At 36.5% G+C, this 18,223-nt stretch overlaps 1 long non-coding RNA gene across 1 annotated transcript in view; it reads left to right on the top strand.

The window, feature by feature from the left end:
• The first annotated feature begins 526 nt into the window (after positions 1-526).
• Positions 527-18,223, top strand: part of LOC131506185 (uncharacterized) — a 51,124-nt gene continuing 33,427 nt past the window's right edge. Inside the window, exon 1 of the long non-coding RNA XR_009258775.1 lies at positions 527-705. This is a non-coding gene — a long non-coding RNA (uncharacterized LOC131506185). The remainder of the gene's footprint in view (positions 706-18,223) is intronic.

Genomic DNA, 18,223 nt, shown 5'->3' on the forward strand with positions numbered 1-18,223 from the left:
CTTCTCCTTCTGGTATTCCCTTTATATATATGTTACACCCTTTGTAGTTTTCCCATAATCTTTAGATATTCTAAAATTATTGTTCAGTTGTTTTTCCTTTTTGGTTTTCAAGGATTCTATTTATATATTCCCTAACTCAAAGATTTTTTTGTTTTTCTTAGCTGTGTCCAGTCTTTAAAAGCATTTCTTCTTTTCTGTTATACTGCTTTTTTATCTCTAGCACTTCTTTATGGTTCTTTCTTAAGATTTTCACCCCTCTGTTTACATTGCCCATCTGTTCATACATGCTGCCTACTTTATCCATTAGAATGCTTTGCATATTAATTATAATTGTCTTATATTTTTAGTCTGATAATTCCAAAATCCTTGCCATGTCTGGTTCTGATGCTTACTCTGTCTCTTCAAATTTTGCGTCTTGATGCCTTTTAATTTTTTCTTGACAACGGGACATGATGTACTGGGTAAACAAAACTGCTGCTAAATAGAATGTTAGTAATGTAGTGGTGAAATGTGGGGGGAGGGGAAGTGTTCTATATTCTACAATTAGGTCTCAGTCTTTTAGTGTGCCTATGCCTCTGGGCTATAAATTCATATGTGTTTTTAAGTTTTTCCTTCCCTTCTGAAGTGAGACAGGATGAGTAGGGCAGGTTGGACTTGGGTATTTCTTTTCTTCAGGTCAGTTCGCCTCTGATACTACCTTGGCAGGTAAGGCTCTGGTTAACTACTTTCTCCTGAGGTCAGGCCTTGATTATAAAAACAGAATGATCTGTCACATTTCAAAGTCATTGTATCCCCACCCTCTACTCCCATCCCCCACTTGCTAAAAGGCTGAGATGATTTTTCTGAAATATTTGCTGTGGGAACCTGGCAAAACTCCTGAAGGCAAATCTCACAATATGACTGGTTCTCCCTGGAGTCTTTAACTCTCAGAGTTGTCTGCACTGAGCCTCTAGCAATTAATCAGTTATAGTTCAGGTTTTCCTATCCCTTCACTGTTTTCCATGGTGGTTTCTGCTTGTGGGTCTATTCAGGTAAGCCACTACTCCCTGCATTTGCCTGTCTGTCCCTCCAGCCTTATGGGCACCAGTCTGTTCTATGTCTTCCCCCTCTCTTATGGAACCAAGAAGAGTTAATGATTTTTGTCTGTTCAACTTTTGACTTGTTGTTAGGATGGAGTAGTGACTTCCAAGTTCCTTATTTGTGTGTTATTGGAAACTGGAAGTCCCTTCAACTATTTTTTTAATGACATGGCATCAAGTTGATATACTACTGGAGACACTTAACTCCATACATGTTCCAGTTGCCAACATATCTCTGAAGTGTGTGGTACCTAAACCTTTACAGAGGTAATCAAGTTAAAATGATATCTTTAGGGTAGGTTCTAATCCAGTTTGATTGGTGTTCTTACTAAAAGGGGAAATTTGGAGACAGATAGATACACATAGAAAAAAAGACCATATGAAGAGACACAGGGAGAAGATGGTCACCTATGAGCCAAGGAGAGAGGTCTGGAACAAAATCTTTTCCTCACAGCTCCCAGATGGAACCCACACTGCTGACATAAGACTTGATTTCAGGCTTTTGGGCTCCAAAATTGTAAGCCAATAAGTTTCTGTTGTTTAAGCCATACAATTTGTGGTACTTAAAAAAAAAAATTTTTTTTAATGTTTATTTAGTTTTGAGAGGTGGGGAAGGGGCAGGGAGAGAGGGAGACACAGAACCCAAAGCAGGCTCCAGTTTCTGAACTGTCAGCACAAAGCCTGATGCAAGACTCGAACCCACAAACTGCAAGATTATGACCTGAACCAAAGTTGGTGCTTACCTGACCGAGTCACCCAGGTGCCCCTTGTGGTACTTTGTTATAGCAGACCTAGCAAGCCTATGTAGGTTATATAGAATTGTTCTCAAGTATAAACAATGCTTATTACAGACAAGATTTACTTAATCACTTCTTTACTTAATCACATTATTAGGAATATCTAAACAATCTAAATATATTAACACATTATCATTCCCTCTTTGAGAAGTAAAAACCCACTCACAGAGGGATTTCTAACATTGTTCTAAGTCACCCAGTTTGAATTTTGGTAGCTGGCCTACAGAGTCCATACTTTTAAGATTACATTGTCCAGAGAGAATGTGCCAAATTGTAGGATTATTTATTTATTTCTCCAGAATTTAGGAAGATTCCATTTTAATTGGTGAGATTTTTCAGTGTTAGTGCTGGTATTAGTTTTCTGTGATTGCCATAACAAGTTGACACAAATTGGGTCACTTAAAACAACAGAAATTTATTCTCTCACAGTTCTGGAGGCCAGAAGTCTGAACTCAGGGCTACAATCTCTCCAGAGGCCCTAGAAGAGATCCCATATTTTTGCATTTTCCAGTCTCTGGTGACTCTTTGCATTCCTTGGTGTTCCTTGGCTGCATTACTCCAATCTCTGCCTTGATGGTCACATTGTCTGTGTGAGCATATCCTTTCTATGTATCTTATAAGTACACTTCTCATTGCATTTAGGGCCCAGATAATCCAGGATGATATTTTCATCTCAAGATCTTTAACTATTTAAAAAATGAGGTAATATTTACAGTTTCCAGGGATTTAATTTGACATGGACACATCTTTTGGGGGCTCACCATGCAACTCACTACAGTGCTATCTTGTATTTTTAAGTTAATGAAGTTTTCTTGTGATCACAGTGAACCAAAATCATTTGGGTAAAAAACTAATGAATAAATACAGTGACAAGAGGGAAGGGAAGGAGAGAGGGAGGGAAGGATACGAGGAGATGAGAAGAAAAAGTTACCGCTAGGGAGAGTGACCATTACAAACCACTATATATTTCAATATTTGCTAGCAAAGCTTAATCCTTGTTATTTGAGAATAGTTTAAAATAAGTGAAAAGTTATTGATTTGTTTGGGAAAAGTATAGTTAAGTGTTTGTATAAAAATGGGGGAAAAGAATTTTTAAGGCAACTGAGATGATCTATTTTAAAATTATAAGCCCTTCAAAAGAGCATTAGCAGAGAGAAACAGCAATCAAGTCATCATCATAATCTACAACAGATCTGTCTTCCTACCTCTGTTTCTATGGCAAACAAATAATATTTCAGCATAGTTTTGTACTATTACTACAAGACTAAGAAACAGTTTGTCATTGGCAAGCCTTGTGAATGCAAGACATCAATGAGTCTTCTGCATATGAATGTTCATAATAACTTGCCAAATCCTAGTTTAAAATGCAGAATTATAAGAAACTGAAATGTTATTCATCATAAAGTTGGACCTTTCTTAACAGCTTTTCACACCCTAATAATAATATAACAATGAGCATGAACAGACAATTCACAAAAGACATCCTATAAACACTAAAAATGAAGTTCAAACTCAGTAATAAACAAATGCAAGTTACATATTTTTATCCAACGGAGTGGCAGTGATTAAAAAGAATGATATCCAGCATAGTAAAATATGTGAATGAAAGGGCGTTTTTGTAATTACTGGTGGGGTGTAAACTAGGATAAATTTTCCTAACAGAAAGTCTTCAAAATGTGCAGATAGTTTGACTCAACCATTTCAGTTCTAGGCAGTGTATCCTTAGGATATAAAAACGTATGTACTCAAATATGTATGCACAATGAGACTTTTTCTAATATGTTTATTTTAGTTACAAATTATTTGGATGACACTTTTGCTTTTGAAAAAAGAAGGCTACAGGGGTGTCTGGGTGGCTTAGTCAGTTGAGCATCCAACTTTGGCTCAGGTCATATCTTGTGGTTTGTGGATTCAAGCCCTGCATTGGGCTCTCTGCTGTCAGCACAGAGCCCACTTTGGGTCCTCTGTTCCCTTCTCTCTGCCTGTCCCCCATTCATTCTCTCTTTCTCTCTCTCTCTCTCTCTCTCTCTCTCTCTCTCTCTCCACCCCCCCCCCCCGGTCAAAAATAAATAAACATTAAAAAAAAAACTTTTGAAAAAAGAAGGCTACAGAAGGATATGAAGCAATTTTGTGAAAAGCATATTTTATTTACGGATCTTTTTCAAATATATGTTTCACATACTTATTACACAGAAAGAAATATCTTGCAGCAAAAACATTAAGAATATTAACTAGAATAGATATTGAAAATAGATACCAAGGTTATGTGAAAGTTTTAAAATACTTATTACTTGTATTCTAATTTTTTAATAATGAATTTGAACCACATGAAAAATAAACAAGAAAGTATTTTAGTGATATTTAAATCACTCTTTAGTGGGTTCTACATCAAAGAAACATTGCCTATATGCCTATATGTTAGGCAATGTTTTATAAGCACAGTTTTTATATTTTCCCCATTAAATTTTGCATTGTGGACATATGTAGTAAATAAAAAATACACATAAAGATTTTTTAAGGTAAAAATTTGTAGTTTGTTGCCATAGAGAAAAATAAATTTCCAAAACTATAAACAAACCCAGTAATATGTTTCTGCTTGCTTCACAAGGATAGGCACTAAAATATACAGTAGATATATGTTTGACAACTGAAGAATGTTTAGGACTCAAAGAAATAAGGTTAAATGAAGGGGAAATAGGTATTAAGGTAAAATAGAGATTTTCTCTTTTTATTCATGTTTATTCATATTCATATTTATTCATATTCAACTCAATTCAGTAAATATTTATTGAGCTTATAGTCATCATGTTCAAGAATGAAGAGGTTAATGAGCCATAGTCACTATTTTCCAGGAGATCAAGCCTGAATCCTCTCATATTGAAGAAATTTCTAGATTCATACAAGAGACACTTCACTAGTAGCACTCAAAAACACTGCCTAGGCAATGTGACTCTGAAATTCTAATTTTTTAGTTATTAGTTTGCTTTTATCCGTGCTGCACTGAATGCCATTATAGGCAGAAGATTGAAATTATAAACTAATACTTCCAAGGGGCACCTGGATGGCTCAGTTGGTTAAGCGTCTGACTCTGGGTTTTGGCTCAGGTCATGATCTCGTGGTTTGTAAGTTCGGGTGCCATATATCAGGCTCTGCACTGGCAGTGTGGTGCCTGTGTAGGGTTTCCTTTCTCTCTCCCTCTCTCTGCCCCTCCCGCTCTCACTCTATCTCTCTCTAAAAATAAATAAATAAACTTAAAAAAAACCACAATACTTCCTCAAAGTAAACATTATGATGCCTCTGTACCTTTGTACCTTTACCTTCTTCAATAGCAAATTGCTCTTAGCCCATTCGGGCTGCTCTAACAAAATAACAGACTGCATGGCTGACAAACAACAGAAATTTATCTCTCATAGTTCTAGAGTCTGAAAAGTCCAAGAGCAAAGTGCTGACATGGTGACACTTTGGCCATTTTGAGGGCCCTCTTCCTGGTTCAAGCTGGCACATTTTCACTGTGTTCTTCAGGGTAAAAGGGGCTGGAGAGCTCTCCAAAGCCTCCTTGATACAGCACAAATCCCATTTATGAGGACTCCATCCCCATAGCACTCCCTAAAGGCCCCACCTCCTCATACCATCATCTTTGGCATTTACAATTTCAACACATGAATTTCGAAGGGACACAAATATTCAGACCATAGCATGCTGCAAGAAGAGCTGTAAATGTGACAGGTAACACTAAGGAATGGACTCTCAGTATTGGATATTGTGGACTTCATTTACTTTGAACTTGATCATCAAGTTGAAGGTGATTATAACTTTAAAAGGTCTCTATCATCTGATGCTTTGGATCTGTTTAATTAAACATATTTTAAATATTTATAACACGTACAAATTGTATTAAAATATATAAATTTATAAAACACACACATGTTAAAAAGCAAAATAGAACCCAAAAGACTCAAGACAAAGGGGAAACGCTACTGTTTTTCACTCTTTCCCACCCTCACTACAGTTGCTATAGAGGCAACTATTTTAACCTATTTTCTTGCAGTGCCCTGCATGTTACTAAATAATACATCTATACATATTGCACTCTCTGCTTCCTGTTAGGATATTGAAGAGTTTCTTTTTTTTTTTTTTTAATTTTTTTTTTTTTTAATGTTTCATTTATTCTTGAGGGAGAGAGAGACAGCGCATGAGCAGGGACGGGGCACAGAGAGAGGGAGACACAGAATCTGAAGCAGGCTCCAGGCTCTGAGCTGTCAGCCCAGAGCCTGACGCAGGGCTTGAACTCATGAACCATGAGATCATGACCTGAGCCGAAGTCGTATGCTCAACCCACTGAGCCACCCAGGCACCCCGAAGAGTTAATTTCTTAAACTTCCTTCCAACTTTACACTGATCCTTGCAAAGTAATCATGTATCTTAGTTTTAGGTACATCAATTAACAATATTTGCATTAGGAAGAAGAAATAAATGATTCTTATAGTGTTAAGTATTGACCTTGGATTGGATTTCTTTTCTGGTAAAATTTTGTCCCCTAAAGCTGTTAATTGTTTTACATTTTATTAGAGGATTCTTTTATCAAAATGGTTATATTTCCTAACAGAACATCAGAGCCATTTTGCTAGAAAACACTACAGCCACAGTGTTGAGATTTCCTTTGTGTATGACCCTGAATAGGATGCACTGTGTCCTAGGTCACAAACCTTTTCCTTCTTGATGTACTCTTTGGTGTAAGGTTTAATGAACCCTTAAATATTTTCTAGAAAGTGTACAAAACAGTAAATATATGCAGTCATGCATGTCTGAAAGTCTTTAATCAACCCACACTTAAGATTGATGGCTTTTTAGGATACAGAAACAGGCAAAGAGCTCTTAAATATACAAAAAAAGTAAGAGACAAATTAGTGCTATCTCACATTTGACTAATAGGTGTTCCAAGAAAGAGAAAAATAGAACTTGGGGCAGGATGTTGTGGGGGAAAAAAAATAAATAAATAAATAGCCATAAATCTCCAAATTGAAAGAGCAAGCTGCAATTCTTCCTTGGAATTTTTAAGAGATATTCCATTGCCAGCTAGCATCTAGTGTTATATATGAGAAGTCTGAGAATATTCAGGTTTTCATTTCTTTGCCGTTTCTTCTACGCTCTGGAAGATTTTAGGATCTTTTTTTACCTCTAGAATTCTAAAATGTCATAGAGATGTGCTTTTCTGTCAGTATTTTAGAATACTCTCAGTGTGAGCCTTCATGGTTCTTTAGTTCCAGCAAGTTTTTATTTTTGTTTTGTTATGTAAATTTGTTTCTTTTCCTTTTCTGAAACTCTTATCATGCAGATGTTAGATCTCCTAGATTTGTCTTTTACGTCTCTTATTTAAAAAAAAAATTATTGTAGTTTTTTGTCATTTTTTTCTATTTTTCTGAGAAATGTTTTTAATTTTATTTTCTAAACTTTCTGCTGATTTTCAAATATTTAATTTCCAAGAACTCTGTGTTTTCTTTAATTGCTTTTTATAGTGGCATGGTTAATGAAAATCAGTCTGTTTTGTAAACATATTGGAGGAAATAATTTTTATTATTTTTATTCTCTGATCTCAGTTTTCTCTTTTTCTTCTGGGACTTTTTTTTTCCTGTTTATCTTGTTTGTCCTTAACATAGTGGCCTTGTTTTTATGAAGCATGATAATTTTCAATTGTCCATTAAAAATCTGGCTGTGACCTCTCTTTAATTCTACTTTCAGTTGGCAGCCCTGTTAGTGATCAGACAGAGAGCCAGGAGACTCACAAAATGTCAAAATACCAGACATCTGTTTTCTGGGATTCTTCATTATCTCCGGAGAAAAGCCTTCATACTCTTGTCTAAGAATTAAATTCCTGACTCCTCTTTCTCCTATCCAATCTCAGTGGGGTGTGTTAGTGTGGACATGGGGTTGGGATGAGTGTATGCAGACTTTGAACTAATCCCACGTTTCCAGCCCATCATCTCATTACCTACCACTGCCTTTCTGTCTATGGTTCTACAGGATATGTTGCTTCCTTTCTTCTGAGCCCTTTCTCCAAGCATTTATCCAAGCTAATGTCTCCTCTGAGGTGCTGCATCAGTTACCACTCTTCCACCTGCTTTTCATTTTCCAAAGTTCTATGAAATCTGTCATCCATTGATAGCCCTCTCCTATCTTTTGGTAATTCTTGGTTTAACTGCATGTTTCTTAATCAGCAAGTATTTGTCACGTACCTGCTTTGCTTGTGTGCTCTGAAAGGTACAAGAGAACTTCAAGAAACAAAGACTGTGCCCTGAAGAAACCTATAATTAATGGAAGAGAAAAGGCTGATACAAGTAATAGCGATCAATGGGCAGTATTATACAGCATTGAATTATGGGCCCCAGTCTTAGAGTACTGTGGGTGTTCAGAGGACTTGGAGAGAGCTCTGAAAGACAAAAATATTTCTGAACTTGTGGAAGAAAGACAATTTATTGAAAGTACATATTGTTGATCATTCTGGGTCTTTATTCTTTATTCAGGAATGTGAAGATTTTACAGACTATTAGGAAGGCTGACTGGCTAGTGCAAAGGTTAAATGTTGAAGAGTAGTAGCAACAGGTAATCAGTACTTTAGGGTTTAAACTTCATGTGATAGTAATGATGATAATAAAAAATGCAAGAATTTATATATTGCATGGAAGTTGATTTCTCATAACTCTGTTGAACAGATAAGAAAAACAAAGTGCTGATAATTTAATTTGTCCTTGAGTAAAAGAAAGGGTTCCAGGAACCCAGCCTGGGGATGTAGACCTGATGATTGGTCTGAGGCCCTTTTAAATGCATGTGGTCTTAAGCTAATTTCTGGTGATAATTTATAGGTTTTGTTTCTTTTACGTAAGAATTCTTGCACATACCCAGAGATGTTACTAGCTGAACATTATAATGCATAATTGTAAAGCAGAGGCATACTTTTACAAAATTATTTTGAATCATACCTTTTGTAGTCTTCATTGATCCATTCACTTGCTCCCTAATGCATTCAATATTTTATTCATTCTTTTCATGTAGGTGCTGAATGCTGGTAATGGAAATATGAGTGAGCAAAAGGCTCATTTTATGGATGTAAAGGGATAATATTCATATTTATTTGTTTTACATGATTTAAGCAACTAATTTAGTTTTTTGGATTATTAGCATTATTTCTAGACCATGCTAGTGTTTTTTTAATTAATTAATTAATTAATTAACATTCCAGTATAATTAACATACAGTGTTATATTAGTTTCAGGTGCACAATATCATGATTCAACAATTCTATACATTATTCAGTGCTCATCATGATAAGCGTACTCTTAAACCCCTTTCTTTACCTATTTCACCTATCCTCCTCACTTTCCTCCTCTCTGGCAACTGGTTTGTTCTCTATATTAAAGTCTTTTTTTGTTTGTCTTCTTTGTTTATTCATTTGTTTTGTTTCTTAAATTCCATGTATGAGTGAAATCATATGGTATTTGTCTTTCTTTGACTTATTTCACTTAGCATTATACCCTCTAGATCCATCCATGTTTTTGCAAATGGCAAGATTTCATATTACATATATGAATAATATTTCATATTGTATATATGATATATATAATATATTCTTTATTTCATGTTATTAAGGATATTCAATTTGAGTTTAATCATAAAGGATAAAGCAACAACCTAAATCATAAGAAGATAGCAAAACAAAGAGATTCAACATAACAAATTACGTGGAATTTTCAGCAAGTCAAAATGTTCTTACAAAAGCAACTTTTCTGAGTTTTTTTTAAAAGCTGAGGTAAAGCTATGCTATTTGTATACAACATCTTCTTTATCCATTCATCTATCAGTGGACATTTGGGTTGCTTCCATATCCTGGCTATTGTAAATAATGCTGCAATAAACATAGGGGAGCACATATCCTTTTGAAGTAGTGTTTTAATTCTCTTTGGGTAAATACATAGTAGTGGAATTACTGGATCATATGGTAATTCTATTTTTAATTTTTTGAGGAACTTCCATACTGTTTTCCACAGTGGCTGCACCAGTCTACATTCCCACCAATAGTGCACAAGGGTTCCTTTCTTTCCACATCCTTGCCATCCTTGTTTCTTGTATTTTTGATTTTAGCCATTCTGACAGGGATAAGGTGATATCTCATTGAGGTTTTAATTTGCATGTCCCTGATAGTAAATGATTTTGAGCATCTTTTCATGTGTCTGTTGGCCATCTGTATTTCTTCTTTGGAAAAATGTCTGTTCATGTCTTCTGCCCATTTTTTAAGTCAGATTATTTGTTTTTTTGGTGTTGAGTTGTATAAGTTCTTTAGATATTTTGGATGGTAATCCCTTATTGGATATGTCAATTGCAAATAATTTTCTCCTGTTCAGGGAGTTGTCTTTTTGTTTTCTTGATAGTGTCTTTGCTGTGCAAAAGGTTTTTATTTTGGTGTAGTTCCATCAGTTCAACTTTGCTTTTGTTTCCCTTGCCAGAGGAGATATATTTCGAAGAATGTTTCTACAGCTGATGTCAAAGAGATTACTGCCTATGTTTTCTTCTAGGAAGTTTATGGTTTCATGTCTCACATTTAGGTCTTTAATTCATTTTAATTTTGTTTTTGTGTATGGTATAAGAAACTGGTGAGGTTCATTCTTATGCATATAGCTATCCAGTTTTCTCAACACCATTTGTTGAAGAGATTTTTGCCTCCTTTGTCATAGGTTAATTGACCAAATAACCATGAGTTTATTTCTGGGGACTCTATTCTGTTCTATTGATCTATGTGTCGGTTTCTGTCATGATAGTGTTTCTGTTTTGTTTTTTCATTAAAGTCTACCCACAATCTGAAAAACAGTTCACCTTTCCCTCTTTCTGATAACCCTCAGCAAGAACACAATGGCCAGGTATTAGAGTTAACAAATATATCCCCAAAATACTTTTTCCAAAATATTTTAAAAATATTTTGGGTTTAATAGAACCCAAAACACAATGTATTCAGAACATTTTCCCTCTTGATTTCTAAATTCTGACTCATTTATGTGTAACTCAGTGCTACATTATTTTGTGAGAGTGGTTCGATGTCCAAGATTTTTCATGAGTTTTTGACATTTATTCTTTTTCAGTCCTAAACTCCAAGAACCCCCACTCCATCCCACTCCCATCCCACCAGGAAAGCTCATTATATTTACACAGCCCTAAATATCCAGGTTCTGCTTAAAACCAAAAATACAAAAAGTTTGAGTGAAAGGCATATATTCATGGCCCTATTCCATATCTGCCCCTCCCACTGAATGAAGGATATTTCAGAAAAACAAGAGCTAGGGAAGGAAGGGAAGGGAAATTTCTTTCTACTAATGTTTTGGCTTATATGTGTTCTGCTGGATTTTCCCCACATGCAAGTGTGATCATGAAGATAGAGCAGGAAATTCTTTTTCCTTGAAGAATATACTGGCATGGGTATTTTTATTGGAACCTGGGCTTTTGTAAAAGCTATGTTGAATCAGAAGAAGAAACAGTGGTGGAAAGTTTCAGCCTCATTCTGTCTTCTCCTCCTTTTCACCCCCAAGGCGGGGGGGGAACCCACAGAGAGTATGCAGCACATTCCAAGAGAGTTGATCATTACTGTGTTTTAGCAGTCCTTAAAACTTATAAATAAATACCAGGTTAAATTAACCTGGTGGAGCCTGTAGTTTCATATCTTTTCACTTTCCAAATGTTCCTATTATTTCTGTGGTCATTGCCGTTGTTATTATTACAGGCATCTGACTATGTTTTCAAACAAAAGCCTGGCTCCCATTTATAAAAATGTCATACGAATTAAACTCTCTGTAAAATTTTAAGGAAACATTTTAAAACTAAAACTGCACAGGTTCAATCTGAACTTCATTAATGGCCTCCTTGAAGCCAAACATAGTCTTGAGAGGCCTATTAGTGTGATCTGGAGATGCTGAAGGCCCACATAGTTTCTTAGAGTCCAAAAATGCCTCCCTCGAGCTGGCATCATTCCCTGAACTGTGTTGTTTGAGGCCTTTACTGGGTCCAGGTAAAATTCACATCTTATTTCTTTCTCTTGATTCTGTCAGCTAAGAAAAAATATAAGACAGCACTACCCTGCCTGGAGAATTAGCAGCCAGACGAAGGGCCTTCTTTATTGGCAGGACTGAGAGAGTTTTTCTGCTTCTATGTAAGAGGAATGTCCTGATGTTGCCCTGTGGCGCATGCATTTATGGTTCCTTAATTAAAAATGCACATTCCCTCATGCTATGGCCAAATACATAACAAGGCATTCATGGGAAATAGAATTCTTCATAGGACCCTCAGTGTATCTGAATCTTCCTGAAAAGGAAAATTTATGAAGGCACTTCTGATCCTTAGGCTGTAGGATCAGACCCAGTGGTGAACAGGCTTACTTTTAAATAGCCTATTTCCAACTCTAGTAGGAATGACTTTCATTACTCATCCAACTAATACTTATAAATGACTTCCTATGTACTAAGCACCATCTTATGTGCTGGGAGAACAATGGTGAGCAAGACAGAAGAAATAGATCCCTCAAGGAACTTGTAATAGAGTGATAGAGACAGACACAGAAAAGCATACATTTTTTTAAAAGAATGTTTTGGATAATAACTCTAAAGAAAATGAAAGCAAGATAACAGGATGGAGAATAATAGGGTGTGTATATGTGTGTGTGGTAGGGGTGGCAGCTATTTTAGATATGCAATCAGGGAAGGACTTCCTAAGGAGTTGGCATTTAAGAGATATCTAGATATAATGAGACAATGAAACATGGAATATCTAGGAAGAACCCATTCCAGAAGGACAGAAAGGTGAGGGCCAGGGCCCTGAGGTTGAGATGAGCTTCATACACTTTCGGAGAAACAAAACAAAACAAAACAAAACAAAACAAAACAAACAAACAAAAACCAGTCTGGATTGAGGGAGTTAAAATAGGAGAAAGAAAGTATTAGAAGATAAAGTTAAAGTATGTGATGTGTTGAATGACTGGCCCAGTTCTTTACCTCTCACTGTCTCACCAAGGTTAAAATATATCTCTTGCTCCTTGACCTTGGGATTGTTCAAAGAAATTACATGGTTTTCTTTGGTGAATGGCAAGTGAGCAGAGACAATAGGATGGCAATTCTGAGCAGAAAATTTCAGAGGCTTGGCACATTTCCATTTCTACTGTAGCTAACTCACTGGTCCTAGGAGAAGGATGAGAGAGGCAGGTGGAACCTTGCAAATTGCTGCAGCCTGAGCAGTTCTGCCTCAGGAATGACTGGCTGAAACAGATCCACTAGCCAACTCACAGATCTGTGAGAATACATTATTGAAGTCTTTGAGTTCTGTGGTTGTTTTTCATGCAGCATACTGTGGCAATGGCTAATCAACACAGATACCTGATCATTTAGGATCTTGGGAGCCTTGGTAAAAAGCCAGACATTTCTGGGGCTCCTGCGTGGTTCAGTCAGTTAAGTATCCAATTCTTGATTTCAGCTCAGGTCATGATTTCACAGTTGTGACACTGAACCCCGGATTGGGCTCTGCACTGAATGTGAAGCCCAATTAAGATTCCCTCTGCCCCTTCAGAGCTAAAAAAGAAAACAAAGTCCGACATTCCTCTCAAGTGTAATGGAAAGCCATTTAGATGGTTTTAAGTTAGGAAATTTCACAAATTGAGTTCAGTTTTTAAAAAGATTATTGCTTTAAAAGATCTTCACTTTCTGAAGAATAGACTATAGAAAAAAAGTGGTATCAGGCAGTTCAGGAGCAGTGATTCAGGAGGAAGATGTTGGTGGCCAAGACACCCCCTTGTTTATCAAGAAAAAAAAAAGTAAAAATAGTAAATTATGATTTCTATCTTAGCAACTTGGCAAATATATCAGTCAGTGAAATCAAAGGCATTAATTTGTTTTGTGGTAGAGATCTGTGCTTTACAACTGGTATGAGTGTTGATATAGTGTAATCAGTCAAATCTAGGAGAACTATTATCTTTTTTTCCACTGGGGAGGCAAGGAAACCCAGAGGTTGAAATTAGGAAGAATCTCTTCTGATGGCAATTTTTAAATATAAAAGGGACAAGCCAGGGCATGGAGAGAAGAAACCAAATTGTTTTGTTGGTGCTATACTTTCAGGCCTCAAGAACTAGACAGATATTATGTGGTAAGAAGGAAAGTGCAGGAAAGAAAAAAAGAGCCCATTTGGTCAGTAAGACAAGATAACTCGTGTCTAAAAGGTCTCCCTAAATAATCTTGAGCAAGTGGTAGTCTTCCTCAGGTTTCTGTTTACCCACCAGAAAAATGGGATAATTGCCTGACCTTCTTTTTAGTTTATCCTGAGTATATTCATATGCTAAAGTACTTTAACGAAAAGTATGAAATACTCTATCTATGGAAAGTAAAATTATTAAACTTGAAAACTAGTCAAGGTCTTTGCTAGTGAAATATAATTAGTACTATAAATGCAAAAATTCCTGCTAATTTACTTCAAATATTATAATTACTAACATATCCAGGGAATTTTCATTTTTACTGAATACAGGTTAGAATAATTCTGAGTAAGTGTGACCCACTGTGTCTGCTCTTATATTTAAATTTTGAGCTAATATGTCCTAACATTGTAGCAGAAAATACATTCAGACTTTAAAGGTTCTTTGCTGTTGTGGAGGTATTAGAGGATAAGAATTGTTCCAGACAGTGAAATTTTAAATGTTTTTTTCTCTCTCAGAAGAAAAAAAAAAGCCTACTAAAATTACAGATAATTCCCCAAGTCTAGGACTTCACCCATAGCACACACGAGTTGTCCGTTCTAATGTTTGTGCTTAAAGAGAAACAAGAAATAATGTGAGCTCTCGTGCATGCTTTTCCAATCTCTCCTGCCCACTTCTCTACAATCCCTGTGTCCTTTGAGGGAAAATTCTCCTCCACTTACAACGACAACCATAAAATCTTCATGTGAACTGACATTTTCTAAACCAAACTGCCCACTTACATTTTATCATTTGGTAAAAAATATTCTTGATCTTGTGTTCCAAATTAAACCAAAATGAGGCCATAAGTGGAAAAGTTGGGTAAGGCAGTGAGGACACTGTCCAGAGGAGTGTGACCTGGCCAGCTGGGTTTCCTTCTCAGGTAATAGGGAATTTCAGAGTTGCCAGCAGAGGTGACCAAAAGGCAAAAGTGTTTCTTCATTTCCTTTACCCTTTCATGTCCAATAAGGCAGAAGGGAGTTCTGGAGGGAGCCCACCATCCAGTCTGGGATTCAACCTCCTCACTTTGCACTGTATTTATGGCTGTTATTGTGGCCTCTTGCCTTGTACAAGCCGACAGCAGACTCTGTTGATTCTCCTGGTGAAATAGCAACAAGTCCTTCCTCTCCTTAGTTTCCTGGCCTTCATATCATCATATGTTGTGGGAAATTATAGGTGGATAAATCAAATACTTCCCCAAATGCAAATGTTGCCGTGACTACCACTTCTTGCTGGCAGCTGGAGGGCAGCTAGGGTAGCACTTGATGGCTTTTTCTGTTGAGATATTAACAGTTCCACACTGCTGTTTCAACTGAGTTGGTTCTTGATTTCGTGTTTGCTTTGGCTTTTTTTTTTTTTTTTTTGCATGAGTATTGTTTATAGCACTTCATGACCTATGGCCTTTGAGCTTTAAGGAGAATGTATGCACAACTGTGTGCGTGAATGAATATGTGTATTGTGCAGCTTGAGGATGAGAGGCTTTCATGATATTTTCAGAGGTCTGTGAGGCAAAAAAATGGGTTAAATACTATTAGTCTTGCTAATAAAGGTGTCACTTGGAGTAGCTCCAGGAAATTGGCGTTAAGCCATTAGGACACCATCTAACCCACACTCTGATGGGATATAATAAAAACTAGGGAAGCTACCCAGATTCCATTACCTAACTACTTTTAGACCTGAACTTGTACTCTCCTTCAGACTTCACATTCGAGAATCCTTCAGATGTTCCTAGATGTTCCTTTTAAGGAACCTAGATGTTCCTTTTAAGCCTACTACCTTATTATTGATAGGTTATTTGAACAATTTATCCTTTTGATTTGAACCTTCTTTGCGCTGGATCAAAAAAGGGGAGAGGAATTTGGAAGGGCTAGCAGGGGGTTGGGGGGAAGAATGAGAAACTAGAAAAATTTCCCTTGTTTTTAATTAGGCTTCCTTGATGTCACTCCCCTGTTCTGAATCCAGAACCACAGATTTCAAGGTTCCAGGGCCTCTAAGTGGGAAAGCAATTAGGATGTGTAATTAGGACGTGTAATATAAGTTTTGGTGGTTCTAAGAATAAAAAGGCCTTTAAGACCTGTCTTTCATCTACTACTAATTCAAAGACTCCATTCCAACCATCCAAGCCATATGGAGCCTGTTTCTTTCAATGTCTAACAGATGAAATGGGTTACTTCCCTCTCTGACTTGGATTGACTTGACTGGCCCCAGAAGGCATCTGCACTTAGTTTGGTGCTTCCTGTTGTCTGGTTTCCTGAAGATGATCCTTCCTTTCCAGGATACTTGGACTAGAAGAAGGGTGTGGCTTGGCTTCTTATCTTTGTTCAATCCTCCTCTCAAACTGCTTTATCAGACAGGATCTGACAATAGCTCTCTTTCTAACCTCCTAAACATGTCTATTTAGCAGGTTATATCATCTTTTCTTGATCTCTTTGGAAGTAATCCAGTGGATGGAAGAGCCCCAAGTGTGTAGGCATTTCCTGCCTTTAGATATTCTAGAAATAAGCTGCCACAGATTAATTTAGCACTTCTCAACTTTGTTCAAAAAATTTACAAACACCAAAATGAACAAAGTTGGAATAATAATAAAGATTGTTATGAAGCTAGGGGGAAATTAAAATGGCTTTTTCAAATATGTATCACTGGAAAATAGAGGGTAAAAGTTTGGCCATATAATTTATTCTCCAAAGGGAAGTGAGTCTTTTGTCCCATGTAATGACTCCTCAGTCTCTGAAGGCCAAGCCAGAAATAATTTCTGTTTATATTCTAGTTCTTATTCTGTCTTGTTGACCATGGGTTACCTTGGGCCTTAATTCTTAATTATTTGGACCTCATGATTTCTTGGTTAGAACATTGTAGCTACTATAACTTTTGCATCTTTTAAATATTCCTTAATACAGAATCATTGTCTTAAACACTTCATATACCCACTGTAACTCATAGATTAGGCACATTTTGCCATCATCTGAAATCTGAGATACTTTGTAAAAATAAGTTATTTCTTGAAGTTACATTGTTTCTAAGTTCCTAGGTTGCCATTTAGGACACTGAACCACGAGTAACAACTTGGTATCCATAGGAAGCCAAAAACCTGGAGAGAGAGGGAAATAGAATATAACATATGTTAGTGGTAACTTGAATTATCCCAATGACATGCTTTAACAAAATGTTTTGTTCAGGGCACTCTGTTCAGGAGAATTGAGTTGAAGGTTGCCAACCAAAATGGTCAATTAGTGTCTAATCGAGACAGCTAAAGTAAATAGTTGGTTCCCATCTTTGAGCATGTCTCATGTCTAAACTGTTTTGAATGAATTTGGCCTGCCTGACAGATATCAACTGTGAGTGAGCCACCTGTGAGGCTGTAGTAAGAAAAGAGAGCAGACAGCTTAGGGCTGCAAACTGAACTCATCCACTGAACCAGATGCTTCCATCCCGACTTCGGATTTGCTCCTCTGCATGAGGGACTGATATTGTGAAACTGAGGTCAGAGATTCCACAACCTGAGTTTACTTCAGAACTTTGAAATAGTCATCAATTCTTGATAACTTTTTGATAGTGTGTTCTTGTAGCAGAATTCTTTTCTTTTTGTCCCTTCCCCTCTTCCTCCTTCCTTCCCTCCCTGCCACCGTCTCCTTCTCCCTCTCTCCCTATCTCTCCCCTTTCTTCCTCTCGTTTTGACATCTGTGCTTAACATTTCAATTTTCTATAGCCATTCTTACCTTTTTTTGTTTAGGAAAAGACATATAAACCTGTTTTAAAGTTATATCATCTTTGATCCAATAGGAAAGTCTCCAAGATACAGAAAATAAGACAAAGGAAGGCAAACTGGGGCAAAGTTTTAGTATATTTTCACACTTCCAATAAATAAAATCCTTTTATTCTGAAAATGTATTTTTCCTTTAATAATCAAAACATTTATTGCTCAAAACCCAACATTTGTTGGGGTTCTCTGTGTAATTGGTTATTTACTGCAACTGACCATGAATCTTTTGTCTTCATGTGAATTTCTCCTTTCTCTTTTCAGGTCTCTTTGCTAGAATATCTTATTCTTCTTTAGATTACTCTCCCTCCTAATGCTCCAAAATTGGAAATTTATT

Source organism: Neofelis nebulosa, chromosome 3 (genome assembly GCF_028018385.1).
Source record: "Neofelis nebulosa isolate mNeoNeb1 chromosome 3, mNeoNeb1.pri, whole genome shotgun sequence".
In the NCBI taxonomy this organism is placed as follows: Eukaryota; Metazoa; Chordata; class Mammalia; order Carnivora; family Felidae; genus Neofelis; species Neofelis nebulosa.